The sequence below is a fragment of the Gossypium hirsutum genome, chromosome A04, assembly GCF_007990345.1.
Source record: "Gossypium hirsutum isolate 1008001.06 chromosome A04, Gossypium_hirsutum_v2.1, whole genome shotgun sequence".
Lineage (NCBI taxonomy): Eukaryota > Viridiplantae > Streptophyta > Magnoliopsida > Malvales > Malvaceae > Gossypium > Gossypium hirsutum.
The window spans coordinates 56,401,612-56,416,301 of NC_053427.1; the positions used below are offsets into that span (position 1 = coordinate 56,401,612).

The 14,690-nt window shown below is 40.3% G+C and overlaps 1 non-coding gene across 1 annotated transcript; it reads left to right on the forward strand.

The window, feature by feature from the left end:
- Positions 1-14,375: 14,375 nt before the first annotated feature.
- On the forward strand, positions 14,376-14,480 carry LOC121228653 (small nucleolar RNA R71). The gene has a single exon (XR_005926229.1). It is a non-coding gene; the product is annotated as a small nucleolar RNA R71 (small nucleolar RNA).
- Positions 14,481-14,690: the final 210 nt, after the last annotated feature.

Genomic DNA, 14,690 nt, shown 5'->3' on the forward strand with positions numbered 1-14,690 from the left:
AGTGCGAGATTTTCAGCTCCTTTCTTATCCTTAATCTCCAAGTCAAATTCTTACAATAACAAGATCCATCGAATGAGTCGAGGTTTTGCATCAGTTTTAGTCAAAAGGTGGCGAAGAGCGGAACGGTCAGTATAAATGACAACTTTAGACAATATTAAATATGGCCTAAATTTATCGAATGCAAAAACCACAGCTAGCAGCTCTTTCTCCATGGTGGTGTAATTTTCTTGTGTGGCTGTCAAAGTTTTGCTAGCATAATAGATAGGTTGAAAATGTTTATCTTTTCGCTGTCCTAAAACTGCACCTATTGCAAAATCACTCGCATTGCACATTAGTTCAAAAGGTGAATTCCAATCAGGTGCAATTATAATTGGAGCTTTAGTCAGTTTATCCTTTAAAGTATTAAATGCTTCTAAAAAATCCTAATCGAAATTAAATGGCACATCTTTTTCTAGTAATTTAGTCAAAGGCTTAGCTATTTTAGAAAAGTCTTTAATAAATCTTCTATAAAACCCAGCATGTCCTAAAAAGCTTCTAATGTCTTAACCGAATTAGGGGAGGTAGGTTTTCAATGGTTTAAATTTTAGATTTATCAACCTCAATCTCTCTACTAGAAATTTTATGTCCTAACACAATACCTTCTTGAACCATAAAGTGAAATTTCTCCCAGTTAAGCACAATGTTTGTTTCCTCACATCTTATTAACACCCGTTTTAAATTTTTGAGGCAAAGATGGAAAGAGTTACCAAAAATCGAGAAATCATCCATAAATACCTCCATGACGTCTTCTACAAGTTCATCAAAAATGGAGATCATGCAGCGTTGAAAAGTAGCAGGAGCATTACATAATCCAAAAGGCATTCCACGATAAGCAAACGTACCGTATGGACATGTAAATGTCGTCTTTTCTTGATCTTTAGGAGCTATTGGGATTTGGAAATAGCCAGAGAGTCCGTCTAAAAAGCAGTAGTACATGTGCCCTGTCAATCTTTCCAACATTTGGTCAATTAATGGAAGGGGGAAGTGATCTTTTCTCGTGGCATCATTTAGCTTCCTATAATCAATGCACACTCTCCAACATGTGACTATCATTGTTGGGATTAATTCATTCTTCTCATTAGCTACAACAATCATGCCTCCTTTCTTAGGAACAACCTATACTGGAGTCACCCAAGAATTTTCAGAAATAGGATAAATAATTCCAGCATCTAGGAGGTCAATTACCTCAGCTTTAACAACTTCCTTCATGTTAGGGTTCAGTCATCTTTAGGCTTGGACGCATGGTTTATATTCATCATCCATTAAAATTTTGTGAGTACAAAAAGAAGGGCTAATCCATTTAATGTCAGAAATTTTCCAAGCTATGGCCCTTTTATGCTCTCTTAATACTTGGAGTAATTTCTCTTTCTCCTTGGGTTGCAAGTTGGATGCAATAATTACCGGTAATGTAGAATTATTTCCAAGGAATGCATATTCCAAGTGATTCAACAATTGTTTAAGTTCCAGTTTGGGAGGTTTTTCAATAGAGGGTTTTTGATTAAATTCATCTTTTACCTTAACTCCCTCATATTCTGCTAGTTTTTGGGAGGATTCATTGGAGTTTAGTTCGGTTCCTATCTCAGAATTATCATCCACCCCCTCTCCTTGGGCAAGACATAGTTCCATCGTGTCCTTATGTACAATTTTTTGAAAATAATCTTGAGTAGCACGATCAATAGAGTCGATAAAATAACATGAGTCATCTTGTTCCCTAGAAAATCTCATGGCATCATAAATTTTAAAAATAATCTCTTCGTCACCTACTCTAAGTACCAATTTACCATCACCCACATCAATTACAGCCCTAGCAGTGGCTAAAAATGGTCGACCAAAGGTTAAAGGCACCTCAACATCTTCATCCATGTCAAGCACAACGAAATCAACAGGGAATATAAATTTATCTACTTTTACAAGTACGTCCTCTGTGACAGCCCAAAGTTGACCCTAGTCGGGAAGTGGTTTCGGGACCGCTAAACCGAGTCACCAAAATGTTTGAATGTGATACTTATTGTCTAGAATATGTAATTATGAATGTGTGAAAATTTCAAGCTTCAATTTGGTTGATTTCATGTGAATTTAGTTAATAGGACTTATGTGAGAAAATTCTAAAATGTGATAGGTCAATGTGTGAGGACCTATTAGTGATGTGGACAAAGGGGGGACTTGCATGTCAAATTTCCCCCCCTACTAGTAGTGGCCGGCCATGATGGGCATAATGAACGAATGTGCAATTTATTTTATGGAAATTATGGCATGAGTATGGCACAAATAAGATATGTTAATTTGTGTCATAAAATGTTGGGATAAAACAAATAAAATAAAAAAAAGGAGTATGGTGAATACAAAAAAAAATGTGTGTGTAGTTGTTTGTCCCCCCCATTGCCGTGAGCTAAAGAAAAGAAAGGAGAGAATGTTGTTCATCCTTTTCTCATCTTCATGCTTGCCGAAACTAGAAAGAAAAACAAAGAAAAATTTTCTCATCCTTTGGTTCATCCTTGGCCAAAAATTTTAAGGAGGAAAGAAGAAGAAAGGTGAAGAGATTCGGCCATGCATGTAGCTAGGCTAAGGTATGTTTGATGATGTTCCATGAGATGCATGCATGTTTTAGTTGTTAGCTTGAGTTCTACTTGGCCCATGGTCTAAATCTTGCTATGTGATGGAATTGGCACTTGACCATGGATGCATCATTCTTGGTTGGTGTTTGATGTTGTGGTGATGAGGCATGAGGATGAGTTAAGATTCGGCCTAGGTGGAGGTTGTGTTAATGCCATTGCATGCAAAATATGAAGCTTGTTAATGATGCATGTGATGATGGCTTGATGATTCTTGAACCTCCTTTTTAGCATTTTTGTGTGAGCACATATGTGCATTGGTTGCTAAATGGAGAAGAATCGGCTAGCAAGATGTGTGCTAAGGCCGAATGTAACTTTGCATGTTGATGAGCAATGCATGTGTTAAATCGATGAAAAGGGGGGAGGATGCTTTACTAGTGTGTGTATATGTGTGTATTAAGTGTTGAGATCGACCCCAAAAATAGACATGCATATTCGGCCAAGGGGAAAGAAATTAGCTAATATGTTGTGTTGATGCATGATTTTTGCATGTATGAGACTTTAATGTCTAATGTATAAATATGGGCTAAGTGCCTTGTGTTCATCTTTTTGATGCCTAAATGATGAAATCAATTTATTTGTTTGATTAAGCTCAAGAGCAAAGGGGAAATAAATCCGATAAAGGGAAGGAAAAAGTGGTTGAATAGCTAGCGGAATCGTTCGACAACACCCGAGGTAAGTTCTTGAGTAAGAGAGCTTAAATTACGATGTGATTAAATCATGCTCTATGTGAGGCTATTGAGCCGAATGTGCAAGGATGATATGTGCCTTGTGTTTGAGTTTCGCAAATGAAAATGAAATATGAATGTGCCATGAATTATTGTTAGATGTGCATGATTAATTGAATGCTGTCCGGGCTAAGTCCCGAAGGCTTTGTGCTAAGTGAATATATCCGGACTAAGATCCGAAGGCCTTTGTGCGAGATACTAAATCCGGGTTAAGTCCCGAAGGCATTCGTGCGAGTTATTAAATCCGGGTTAAGTCCCGAAGGCATTCGTGCGAGTTGTTAAATCCGGGTTATGTCCCGAAGGCATTGTGTGAGTTACTAAAACCGGGCTATGTCCCGAAGGCATTTGAACGAGGAGCTATATCTGGTTAAATCCCGAAGGTACGTGATTTGGTAATGAATGAGCTTGCTGTAAAATTCCAGCGAATACTCGAAAAACATCCCAATATGGGGATATGTTACGTATGTGTTGAATTTAATCGAGCCCTTACAAATAAATGTTCGCTCAGTTGATAAACGAGCTACCGGCCTTCGGCTAAGTTAGTCTATTGTGTATGTACATAAGGGTTGTTAATGTTGTGAAGCAAGTTTGATATCGGTAAATTGCGTATTATGAAATATTCCATTTAGCCAAATGTGTGTTATTATTTGTTTATGCTGGAATTCCTTGCTCAAACTTACTAAGCATAAATTGCTTACTCGTTACACTGCTCCTCTGTTTTATAGATTTTTGGTTCTCCAGCTATCGGACTCGGGATCTTGAAGTCGAAGTCGCCCACACTATCAAAGGCTCTTTTGGGTACTATTTTGGTTGAATCTTGATATGGCATGTATAGGACTACCCATTGTTGTTTTTCGAGTACTTTATGAAATGTATAAGTGTACAGCCATGCGAAAATGGCTTGTAGAAGTGGAGTATGGCATTAGACCATTCGTGTTTATGAATGTATAGATGGTCTCATGATGTAACTATAGTTGGAATGGAAGTGTTGAGCAAATGATCAGCCACTGGAATGGCTAAGTATGATCATATGTGGGCTTATGTATGACAAGGCCCTAGTTGGTCCATGAAACCCCAAAATAGGTAAGGTTTACTTTGAAAACAGAGGCTGATAGCAGCAGTGGTGTGGATTGGAAAAATCACAAGAATTTGTAGGAGTGGAATTAAATAGTGAATAAATTATGTAATCGAACCTTGATGAATCTGCTTTCATATGGAAGTAACGAAACAATCATATGAACAGTACAGTAAGAGATATTTGGGTTCTTGTGGAACAGGGCCAGAACAGTTTCTGGATTCCCTGTTCCGCCTTTGGAAATTCACTATAAATTGACCAGAGATAATTAGGGGTCATACCATATATGTATGGATTCCTCTCTGAGTCTAGTTTCCATAGAAACAAACGGCATCAGTATTGAAGCTCTGTGCAGAGAGATATCCAAGTCGTAATGGGAAAAGATCAGTGTAGTCGACCCCTGTAACATGGGAGACTTTGACTAATAAACTGTACAAATTGGCCAGCCCAAAAATTCTAGAAAAAAATACATAGGTAGGGACATGAGTCTAGTTTCAGGGAAAAATCACAAAACTGATTTTCGAGTTGTGAAACTCAAGATATGATTTTTGAAGCGACTAGTACTCAGACTGGGCAGTGTCTGGAAAAATTTTTCAAAGTTTGTTAACATCTCGTGTCCGACTCTGGTGTCGGTCTCGGGTTCGGGGTGTTACATTTTATTGGTATCAGAGCTACGGTTTAGTCGATTCTAGGACTACCGTAATGTTTTGGGTCTAGCTATACATGCCATTTTATGTGATTACTTGATAGTGTGGTGATTTCTAACAATTGTAAATGTGTTTATTTATAGTAATGGATCCCGATCGTGACCGAGAGGTAGCTGATGATCTTGAGAGTGTAGCGCCTGCTCCCGCACAAGGGACAGTGCCGGCAGACTCTCAACCTAATGCTAGTAATCCGAATGATGAAGCTAGACAAGCATTCTATAGCGTGATGAATGATTGGTTTAACCAATACATTCGAACTAATATGGCTGTTCCACAACCTCCATTCCCGACAAATACTACCCCCGCACCTACAATACCACCGGTAACAGACCAAATAAGGTCAAATAAGCCCCCAGTTGACAGAATCTGAAAACATGGGGCTACTGAATTTAAGGCTATGGATAGCGATGATGCCGAGCAAGCTGAATTTTGGCTGGACAACACTATCCGGGTACTCGATGAGCTATCTTGTACACCCGATGAATGCCTAAAGTGTGCTATCTCCTTGCTACGTGATTCTGCCTACTATTGGTGGAGTACTCTGACTTCTATTGTGCCCCGAGAGCAAGTAACTTGGGAGTTTTTCCAAACTGAGTTTCGGAAAAAGTATATCAGTCAGAGATTTGTTGATCAAAAACGGAAGGAATTTCTTGAGCTTAAGCAAGGCTCCATGTCGGTTACTGATTACGAGCGAAAATTTGTTAGACTTAGCAAATACGCTCGGGAATGTGTTTCGTCCGAAGCTATTATGTGTAAACGCTTCGAGGATGGGCTGAATGAAGATATAAAAATGTTCGTTGGCGTTCTTGAAATACGAGAGTTCGTGGTACTTGTTGAACGAGCTTGTAAAGCCGAAGAGCTTAGAAAAGAAAAGCAAAGAGTTGATGAGGGAACTGGAGAGTTTCGTAAAAGATCCTCGGGAAGGTCTCTTCAACAGACATCGAAGAGATTTCGAGATGATGCGGGCCAGTTTAGAGGCACTTCGGGCCTTTTTAGACGAGATCGTGATCGACCCCCTGTGGGTACACGAGGCACTTCGGTCGCCAGTGTTGGGAATGAACGTCGAGACAGGACGAAATGCCGATATTGCGGTAAATGGCATTCGGGGAGTTGTAGATTTCCTGACCGCTCCTGTTACAAATGCGGATCAGTTGACCACTTCATTAAAGATTGCTCGAGGTTGTCGGGACAGAATGCAAATCAGAGTGGGAGACCGGGTGCTACCACTGCTCGAGGTAGACCATCTGGAAATATGGGCAATGCTAGTGGTGGTCAGAGAGGATCTAGAGATGATATAACCAGATCCGAAGCCCGTGCGCCTGCTAGAGCTTATGCTATACGTGCCCGCGAGGATGCTTCTTCGCCTGATGTTATTACCGATACATTCACTCTCTTTGATACTAATGTAATTGCTTTGATTGACCCCGGTTCTACTCATTCTTACATATGTGAAACCTTAGCATCCAGTAAGACTTTACCTATTGAGTCTACTGAGTTCGTAATTCGGGTGTCAAATCCCTTGGGTCGTTACGTGCTTGTCGACAAAGTGTGTAAGAAATGTCCCCTGGAAATTCGAGGTTCCTGTTTTCTGGCGGACTTGATGCTTTTGCCGTTTGATGAATTTGATGTTATCCTTGGGTTGGATTGGTTGACCGCGCATGATGCGGTTGTGAATTGCAAGAGCAAGACTATTGATTTGAGGTGCGCAAATAACGAAGTAATCCAAATTGAGTCTGCAGACTTGGAGGGGATGCCAGCTGTAATATCAGCAATGTTGGCACAGAAATATGTAAGAAAAGGGTGCGAAGCATACCTTGCGTATGTACTTGGTGACAAAGAATTAGAAAAGAAACCCGAATCTGTGCCGGTGGTTTGTGAATACCCGGATGTTTTTTCGGAAGAATTACAGGGTTTACCACCTGTTCGGGAGGTAGAGTTTGGTATTGAGCTTGTACCTGGGACTACGCCGATTTCGATAGCTCCGTATCGTATGGCACCAACCGAGTTAAAGGAGTTGAAAGCTCAGTTGCAAGAACTGACGGATAGAGGTTTCGCTCGACCAAGTTTCTCACCTTGGGGTGCACCAGTATTGTTCGTGAAAAAGAAGGACGGAACCATGAGGTTGTGCATTGACTATCGTCAGCTGAATAAAGTGACGATAAAGAACAAATATCCGTTGCCGCGCATCGATGATTTGTTCGACCAACTGAAGGGAGCCTCAGTGTTCTCAAAAATAGATTTGAGATCGGGCTATTATCAGTTGCGAATTCGCGATTCAGATATTCCCAAAACTGCCTTCAGAACGAGATATGGTCACTACGAATTCTTAGTGATGCCGTTTGGGCTCACTAATGCCCCTGCAGTATTTATGGATTTGATGAATCGGATCTTCAGACCATATTTGGATCGGTTCGTAGTGGTGTTCATTGATGACATTTTGGTCTATTCAAGAGACGAGACCGAACATGCTGAGCATCTGAGGCTAGTGCTGCAAATTTTGCGGGATAAGCAGTTATATGCTAAGTTCAGTAAGTGTGAGTTCTGGTTAAGAGAGGTTAGCTTCTTGGGTCATGTGGTATCCGCGTCGGGTATTCGAGTTGACCCGAACAAAATTTCAGCCATACTTGACTGGAAACCTCCAAGAAATGTTACTGAAGTTCGGAGCTTTTTGGGGCTCGCCGGTTATTACCGACGATTTGTGAAAGGTTTCTCGATGATAGCCACACCAATGACGAAGCTACTTCAAAAGGATGTTAAGTTCGAGTGGACGGAGAAATGTCAGAAAAGTTTCGACCAACTGAAAACTCATTTGACTGAAGCTCCAATTTTTGTGCAACCCGAATCAGGTAAAGAGTTTGTCATTTATAGTGACGCATCCCTACTTGGGTTGGGTTGCGTATTGATGCAAGAAGGTCGAGTCGTGGACTATGCGTCGAGACAATTGAAGCCACACGAGGGGAATTATCCGACCCATGATCTCGAACTAGCTACCATCGTGTTTGCTTTAAAAATATGGCGACATTATCTGTTTGGTGAGAAGTGCCATGTATTTTCGGACCACAAAAGTCTCAAATATTTGATGACTCAACGAGACTTGAATCTGCGACAAAGACGTTGGCTTGAGTTGTTGAAAGATTACGAGCTTGTCATTGATTACCACCCGGGAAAGGCTAACGTGGTTGCGGACGCCTTAAGCTGGAAGTCATTGTTTGCTTTACGAGCGATGAACGTGCATTTGTCTGTTCTACCAGACAGTGTGTTAGTAGCTGAATTAAAAGCTAAACCATTATTGACTCACCAAATTCGTGAAGCTCAGAAAGTCGATGATGAATTGGTTGCAAAACGGGCTAAGTGTTTTCCGAACGAGGAATCGGAGTTTCAAATTGATGATGATGATTGTTTGAGGTTCAGAAATCGTTTGTGTGTTCCAAGGAATTCGGAACTTATTTCGATGATTCTGAACGAAGCCCATTGTAGCCGAATGTCAATTCACCCGGGGAGTACGAAAATGTACAACGATTTGAAACGTCAATTTTGGTGGCATGGTATGAAACGGGACATCCCCGACTTTGTTTCGAGGTGTTTAATATGTCAACAAGTGAAAGCGGAACATCAAGTGCCTTCAGGATTACTCCAGCCGATCATGATACCCGAGTGGAAATGGGATCGAGTCACAATGGACTTTGTGTCCGGACTGCCCTTGTCAGCAAGTAAGAAGGATGCGATATGGGTTATTGTTGATAGACTGACTAAGTCGGCTCATTTCATCCCCGTACGTACGGATTTTTCATTGGAGAAACTAGCTGAATTGTACGTTTATCAAATTGTGAGATTACACGGGGTACCTGTTTCTATCGTGTCGGATAGAGATCCGAGATTCACCTCACGATTTTGGAAGAAATTGCAAGAAGCTCTGGGTACCAAGCTGCATTTTAGCACTGCTTTTCACCCCCAACCCGATGGTCAATCCGAGCGGATAATTCAGATACTTGAGGATATGTTGAGATGTTGCATCCTCGAGTTCAGTAGTTCATGGGAACGGTATTTACCTTTGATTGAATTCGCTTACAACAATAGTTTTCAATCAAGTATTAAGATGGCACCTTACGAGGCTTTGTACAGTCGTAAATGCCGTACACCATTGTTTTGGACCGAGCTCAGTGAAAGTAAAATTTTCGGAGTTGATTTGATTAAAGATGCTGAACAGAAAGTAAAGGTAATCCGTGAAAGTCTAAAGGTAGCCACGGATCGTCAGAAGTCGTACGCAGATTTGAAACGAAAAGACATCGAGTATCAGGTGGGAGACAAAGTGTTCCTTAAGGTTTCACCTTGGAAAAAGATACTCAGGTTCGGCCGTAAGGGCAAGTTCAGCCCAAGATTCATTGGGCCGTACGAAATCTCCGAACGAGTTGGTTCGGTTGCGTATAGATTGATTTTGCCCCCGGAGCTTGAAAAGATTCATGACGTCTTTCATGTTTCGATGCTTCGACGCTATCGATCTGATCCATCGCACATAATTAGCCCATCAGAGGTTGAAATTCAAGTCGACATGAGCTATGAAGAAGAACCGATGCGTATCCTAGCTCGTGAAGTGAAGGAGTTGCGAAACAAAAGAGTTCCGCTAGTAAAGGTGTTATGGCTCAAACACGGGATCGAGGAAGCTACTTGGGAGACCGAGAGCTCGATGAAAGAACGATACCCAAACCTATTTACCGGTAAGATTTTCGGGGACGAAAATTTCTTAAGTGGGGGAGAGTTGTGACAGCCTAAAGTTGACCCTAGTCGGGAAGTGGTTTCGGGACCGCTAAACCGAGTCACCAAAATGTTTGAATGTGATACTTATTGTCTAGAATATGTAATTATGAATGTGTGAAAATTTCAAGCTTCAATTTGGTTGATTTCATGTGAATTTAGTTAATAGGACTTATGTGAGAAAATTCTAAAATGTGATAGGTCAATGTGTGAGGACCTATTAGTGCATGTGGACAAAGGGGGGACTTGCATGTCAAATTTCCCCCCTACTAGTAGTGGCCGGCCATGATGGGCATAATGAACAAATGTGCAATTTATTTTATGGAAATTATGGCATGAGTATGGCACAAATAAGATATGTTAATTTGTGTCATAAAATGTTGGGATAAAACAATTAAAATAAAAAAAGGAGTATGGTGAATACAAAAAAAAAATGTGTGTGTAGTTGTTTGTCCCCCCCATTGCCGTGAGCTAAAGAAAAGAAAGGAGAGAATGTTGTTCATCCTTTTCTCATCTTCATGCTTGCCGAAACTAGAAAGAAAAACAAAGAAAAATTTTCTCATCCTTTGGTTCATCCTTGGCCAAAAATTTTAAGGAGGAAAGAAGAAGAAAGGTGAAGAGATTCGGCCATGCATGTAGCTAGGCTAAGGTATGTTTGATGATGTTCCATGAGATGCATGCATGTTTTAGTTGTTAGCTTGAGTTCTACTTGGCCCATGGTCTAAATCTTGCTATGTGATGGAATTGGCACTTGACCATGGATGCATCATTCTTGGTTGGTGTTTGATGTTGTGGTGATGAGGCATGAGGATGAGTTAAGATTCGGCCTAGGTGGAGGTTGTGTTAATGCCATTGCATGCAAAATATGAAGCTTGTTAATGATGCATGTGATGATGGCTTGATGATTCTTGAACCTCCTTTTTAGCATTTTTGTGTGAGCACATATGTGCATTGGTTGCTAAATGGAGAAGAATCGGCTAGCAAGATGTGTGCTAAGGCCGAATGTAACTTTGCATGTTGATGAGCAATGCATGTGTTAAATCGATGAAAAGGGGGGAGGATGCTTTACTAGTGTGTGTATATGTGTGTATTAAGTGTTGAGATCGACCCCAAAAATAGACATGCATATTCGGCCAAGGGGAAAGAAATTAGCTAATATGTTGTGTTGATGCATGATTTTTGCATGTATGAGACTTTAATGTCTAATGTATAAATATGGGCTAAGTGCCTTGTGTTCATCTTTTTGATGCCTAAATGATGAAATCAATTTATTTGTTTGATTAAGCTCAAGAGCAAAGGGGAAATAAATCCGATAAAGGGAAGGAAAAAGTGGTTGAATAGCTAGCGGAATCGTTCGACAACACCCGAGGTAAGCTCTTGAGTAAGAGAGCTTAAATTACGATGTGATTAAATCATGCTCTATGTGAGGCTATTGAGCCGAATGTGCAAGGATGATATGTGCCTTGTGTTTGAGTTTCGCAAATGAAAATGAAATATGAATGTGCCATGAATTATTGTTAGATGTGCATGATTAATTGAATGCTGTCCGGGCTAAGTCCCGAAGGCTTTGTGCTAAGTGAATATATCCGGACTAAGATCCGAAGGCCTTTGTGCGAGATACTAAATCCGGGTTAAGTCCCGAAGGCATTCATGCGAGTTATTAAATCCGGGTTAAGTCCCGAAGGCATTCGTGCAAGTTGTTAAATCCGGGTTATGTCCCGAAGGCATTGTGTGAGTTACTAAAACCGGGCTATGTCCCGAAGGCATTTGAACGAGGAGCTATATCCGGTTAAATCCCGAAGGTACGTGATTTGGTAATGAATGAGCTTGCTGTAAAATTCCAGCGAATACTCGAAAAACATCCCAATATGGGGATATGTTACGTATGTGTTGAATTTAATCGAGCCCTTACAAATAAATGTTCGCTCAGTTGATAAATGAGCTACCGGCCTTCGGCTAAGTTAGTCTATTGTGTATGTACATAAGGGTTGTTAATGTTGTGAAGCAAGTTTGATATCGGTAAATTGCGTATTATGAAATATTCCATTTAGCCAAATGTGTGTTATTCTTTGTTTATGCTGGAATTCCTTGCTCAAACTTACTAAGCATAAATTGCTTACTCGTTACACTGCTCCTCTGTTTTATAGATTTTTGGTTCTCCAGCTATCGGACTCGGGATCTTGAAGTCGAAGTCGCCCACACTATCAAAGGCTCTTTTGGGTACTATTTTGGTTGAATCTTGATATGGCATGTATAGGACTACCCATTGTTGTTTTTCGAGTACTTTATGAAATGTATAAGTGTACAGCCATGCGAAAATGGCTTGTAGAAGTGGAGTATGGCATTAGACCATTCGTGTTTATGAATGTATAGATGGTCTCATGATGTAACTATAGTTGGAATGGAAGTGTTGAGCAAATGATCAGCCACTGGAATGGCTAAGTATGATCATATGTGGGCTTATGTATGACAAGGCCCTAGTTGGTCCATGAAACCCCAAAATAGGTAAGGTTTACTTTGAAAACAAAGGCTGATAGCAGCAGTGGTGTGGATTGGAAAAATCACAAGAATTCGTAGGAGTGGAATTAAATAGTGAATAAATTATGTAATCGAACCTTGATGAATCTACTTTCATATGGAAGTAACGAAACAATCATATGAACAGTACAGTAAGAGATATTCGGGTTCTTGTGGAACAGGGCCAGAACAGTTTCTGGATTCCCTGTTCCGCCTTTGGAAATTCACTATAAATTGACCAGAGATAATTAGGGGTCATACCATATATGTATGGATTCCTCTCTGAGTCTAGTTTCCATAGAAACAAACGACATCAGTATTGAAGCTCTGTGCAGATAGATATCCAAGTCGTAATGGGAAACGGTCAGTGTAGTCGACCCCTGTAACATGGGAGAATTTGACTAATAAACTGTACTTATTGGCCCGACCAAAAATTCTAGAAAAAAATACATAGGTAGGGACATGAGTCTAGTTTCAGGGAAAAATCACAAAACTGATTTTCGAGTTGTGAAACTCAAGATATGATTTTTGAAGCGACTAGTACTCAGACTGGGCAGTGTCTGGAAAAATTTTTCAAAGTTTGTTAACATCTCGTGTCCGACTCCGGTGTCGGTCTCGGGTTCGGGGTGTTACATCCTCTATAATTCCCCTAGGATATTTAACAGATCTATCAGCTAATTGAATACTCATCCTAGTGGATTTAGGTTCCCCAAGACCAAGTTGTTTAAACATTTTACATGGCATCAAATTAATGCTGGCACCTGAATCAGCTAGTGCTTTATCAACATTCAAACTACCAATTAAGCAGGGAATAGTAAAACTTCCTGGATCTTTCAGTTTGGTTGGCAGTTTATTTTGGAGTATGGCTAAGCACTACTCATTAAGTTCCACTTTAGATAAGTCTTCAAACTTTATTTTGTTTGTTAGAAGCTCCTTTAAAAATTTTGCATATGTAGGCATCTACGATATAGCTTCAAAAAAAGGTAAGTTAATATGCAGTTGTTTAAAAAGTTCAAGAAATTTACCGAATTGTGCATCCATGCGATCTTTCTTTAACTTTGTTGGGTATGGGATTGGTGGTTTATATTCTTTTGGTATTAGATTGTCATTGTTTTCGGGTTCGACCTCCTTTCTGTCAGCTTCTTGTGGTGGCTTCTTTTCAGATTCAGCTGACACTTTCCCACTCCTTAGTATAACTGCTTTCATGTGCTCTTTTGGGTTGGGTCCAGTGTTACTCGACAGGGTACCTTGTGGTCATTCAGATATTAATTTGGCGAGTTATCCTATCTGAGTTTTGAGCCCTTGGATCGACGCTTGTTGATTCTTAAGTGCTTCTCGGTATTCGAAAAATGAGTTTCTAACACCGAGATAAATTTTGTTAGCATCTCCTCAAGGTTTGGGTTTTTCTCTTGTTGGTAAGGTGGTTGTTGGAAGCCTGGAGGTGGTGGTCTCTGATTCCTTTGGCCTTCCGATGAGAAATTTGAGTGGTTCTTCCAACCTGCATTGTAAGTATTACTATAAGGATTATTTTGAGATCGAGGATTATTACCCATGTAATTTAACGGACCGTTCTCCATGTTGTGGCCGTAGGGTGGGTATTATGAATTGCTTGATCCACCTCCACCTGCTTTGTACTGCATTACTGGGTGAACCTGTGAACAACCAAGGAAAGTGTCAAGTTTTCTATTCAATAGTTCTACCCGATTAAAGAGCATGGTGACCGAATCGATGTTAAAAATGCCGAATATTTTCGTTGTCTTTGCTCTGATGACTTGCATTGATAATTATTCATTGACATTTCTTCTATAAATTCATAAGCATCCTCAAGTGTCTTATTATTGATAGTTCCACAACAGCTACGTCACTTATCTGTCGAGTGGAAGGATTTAGCCATTGTGAAACGTTTGAACTTGTAGCCAGAGTGGGAACCTGTAGCCAGAGTGGTAACCCATGGTGAGGGCATCTTTGCAAAAGGTCCTTGTATCTCTCTGATGCATCTAGAGTGTTTCTAAATCCATCTGTACAAAAGAGGAGATATCATTATGTAATTTGGCTGTTTTAGCCGGCGAAAAATATTTTAATAAAAACTTTTCGGTCATTTGTTCCCAAGTTGTAATTGACCCTCGTGCTAACGTGTTCAACCACTGTTTAGCCTTATTCCTCAACGAAAAGGGGAACAACCGAAGGTGAATGGCATCATCACAAACTGTTTAGCCAAGTGAGCATTGGGATCCTCATCCTGCAAACCATCAAACTGAAA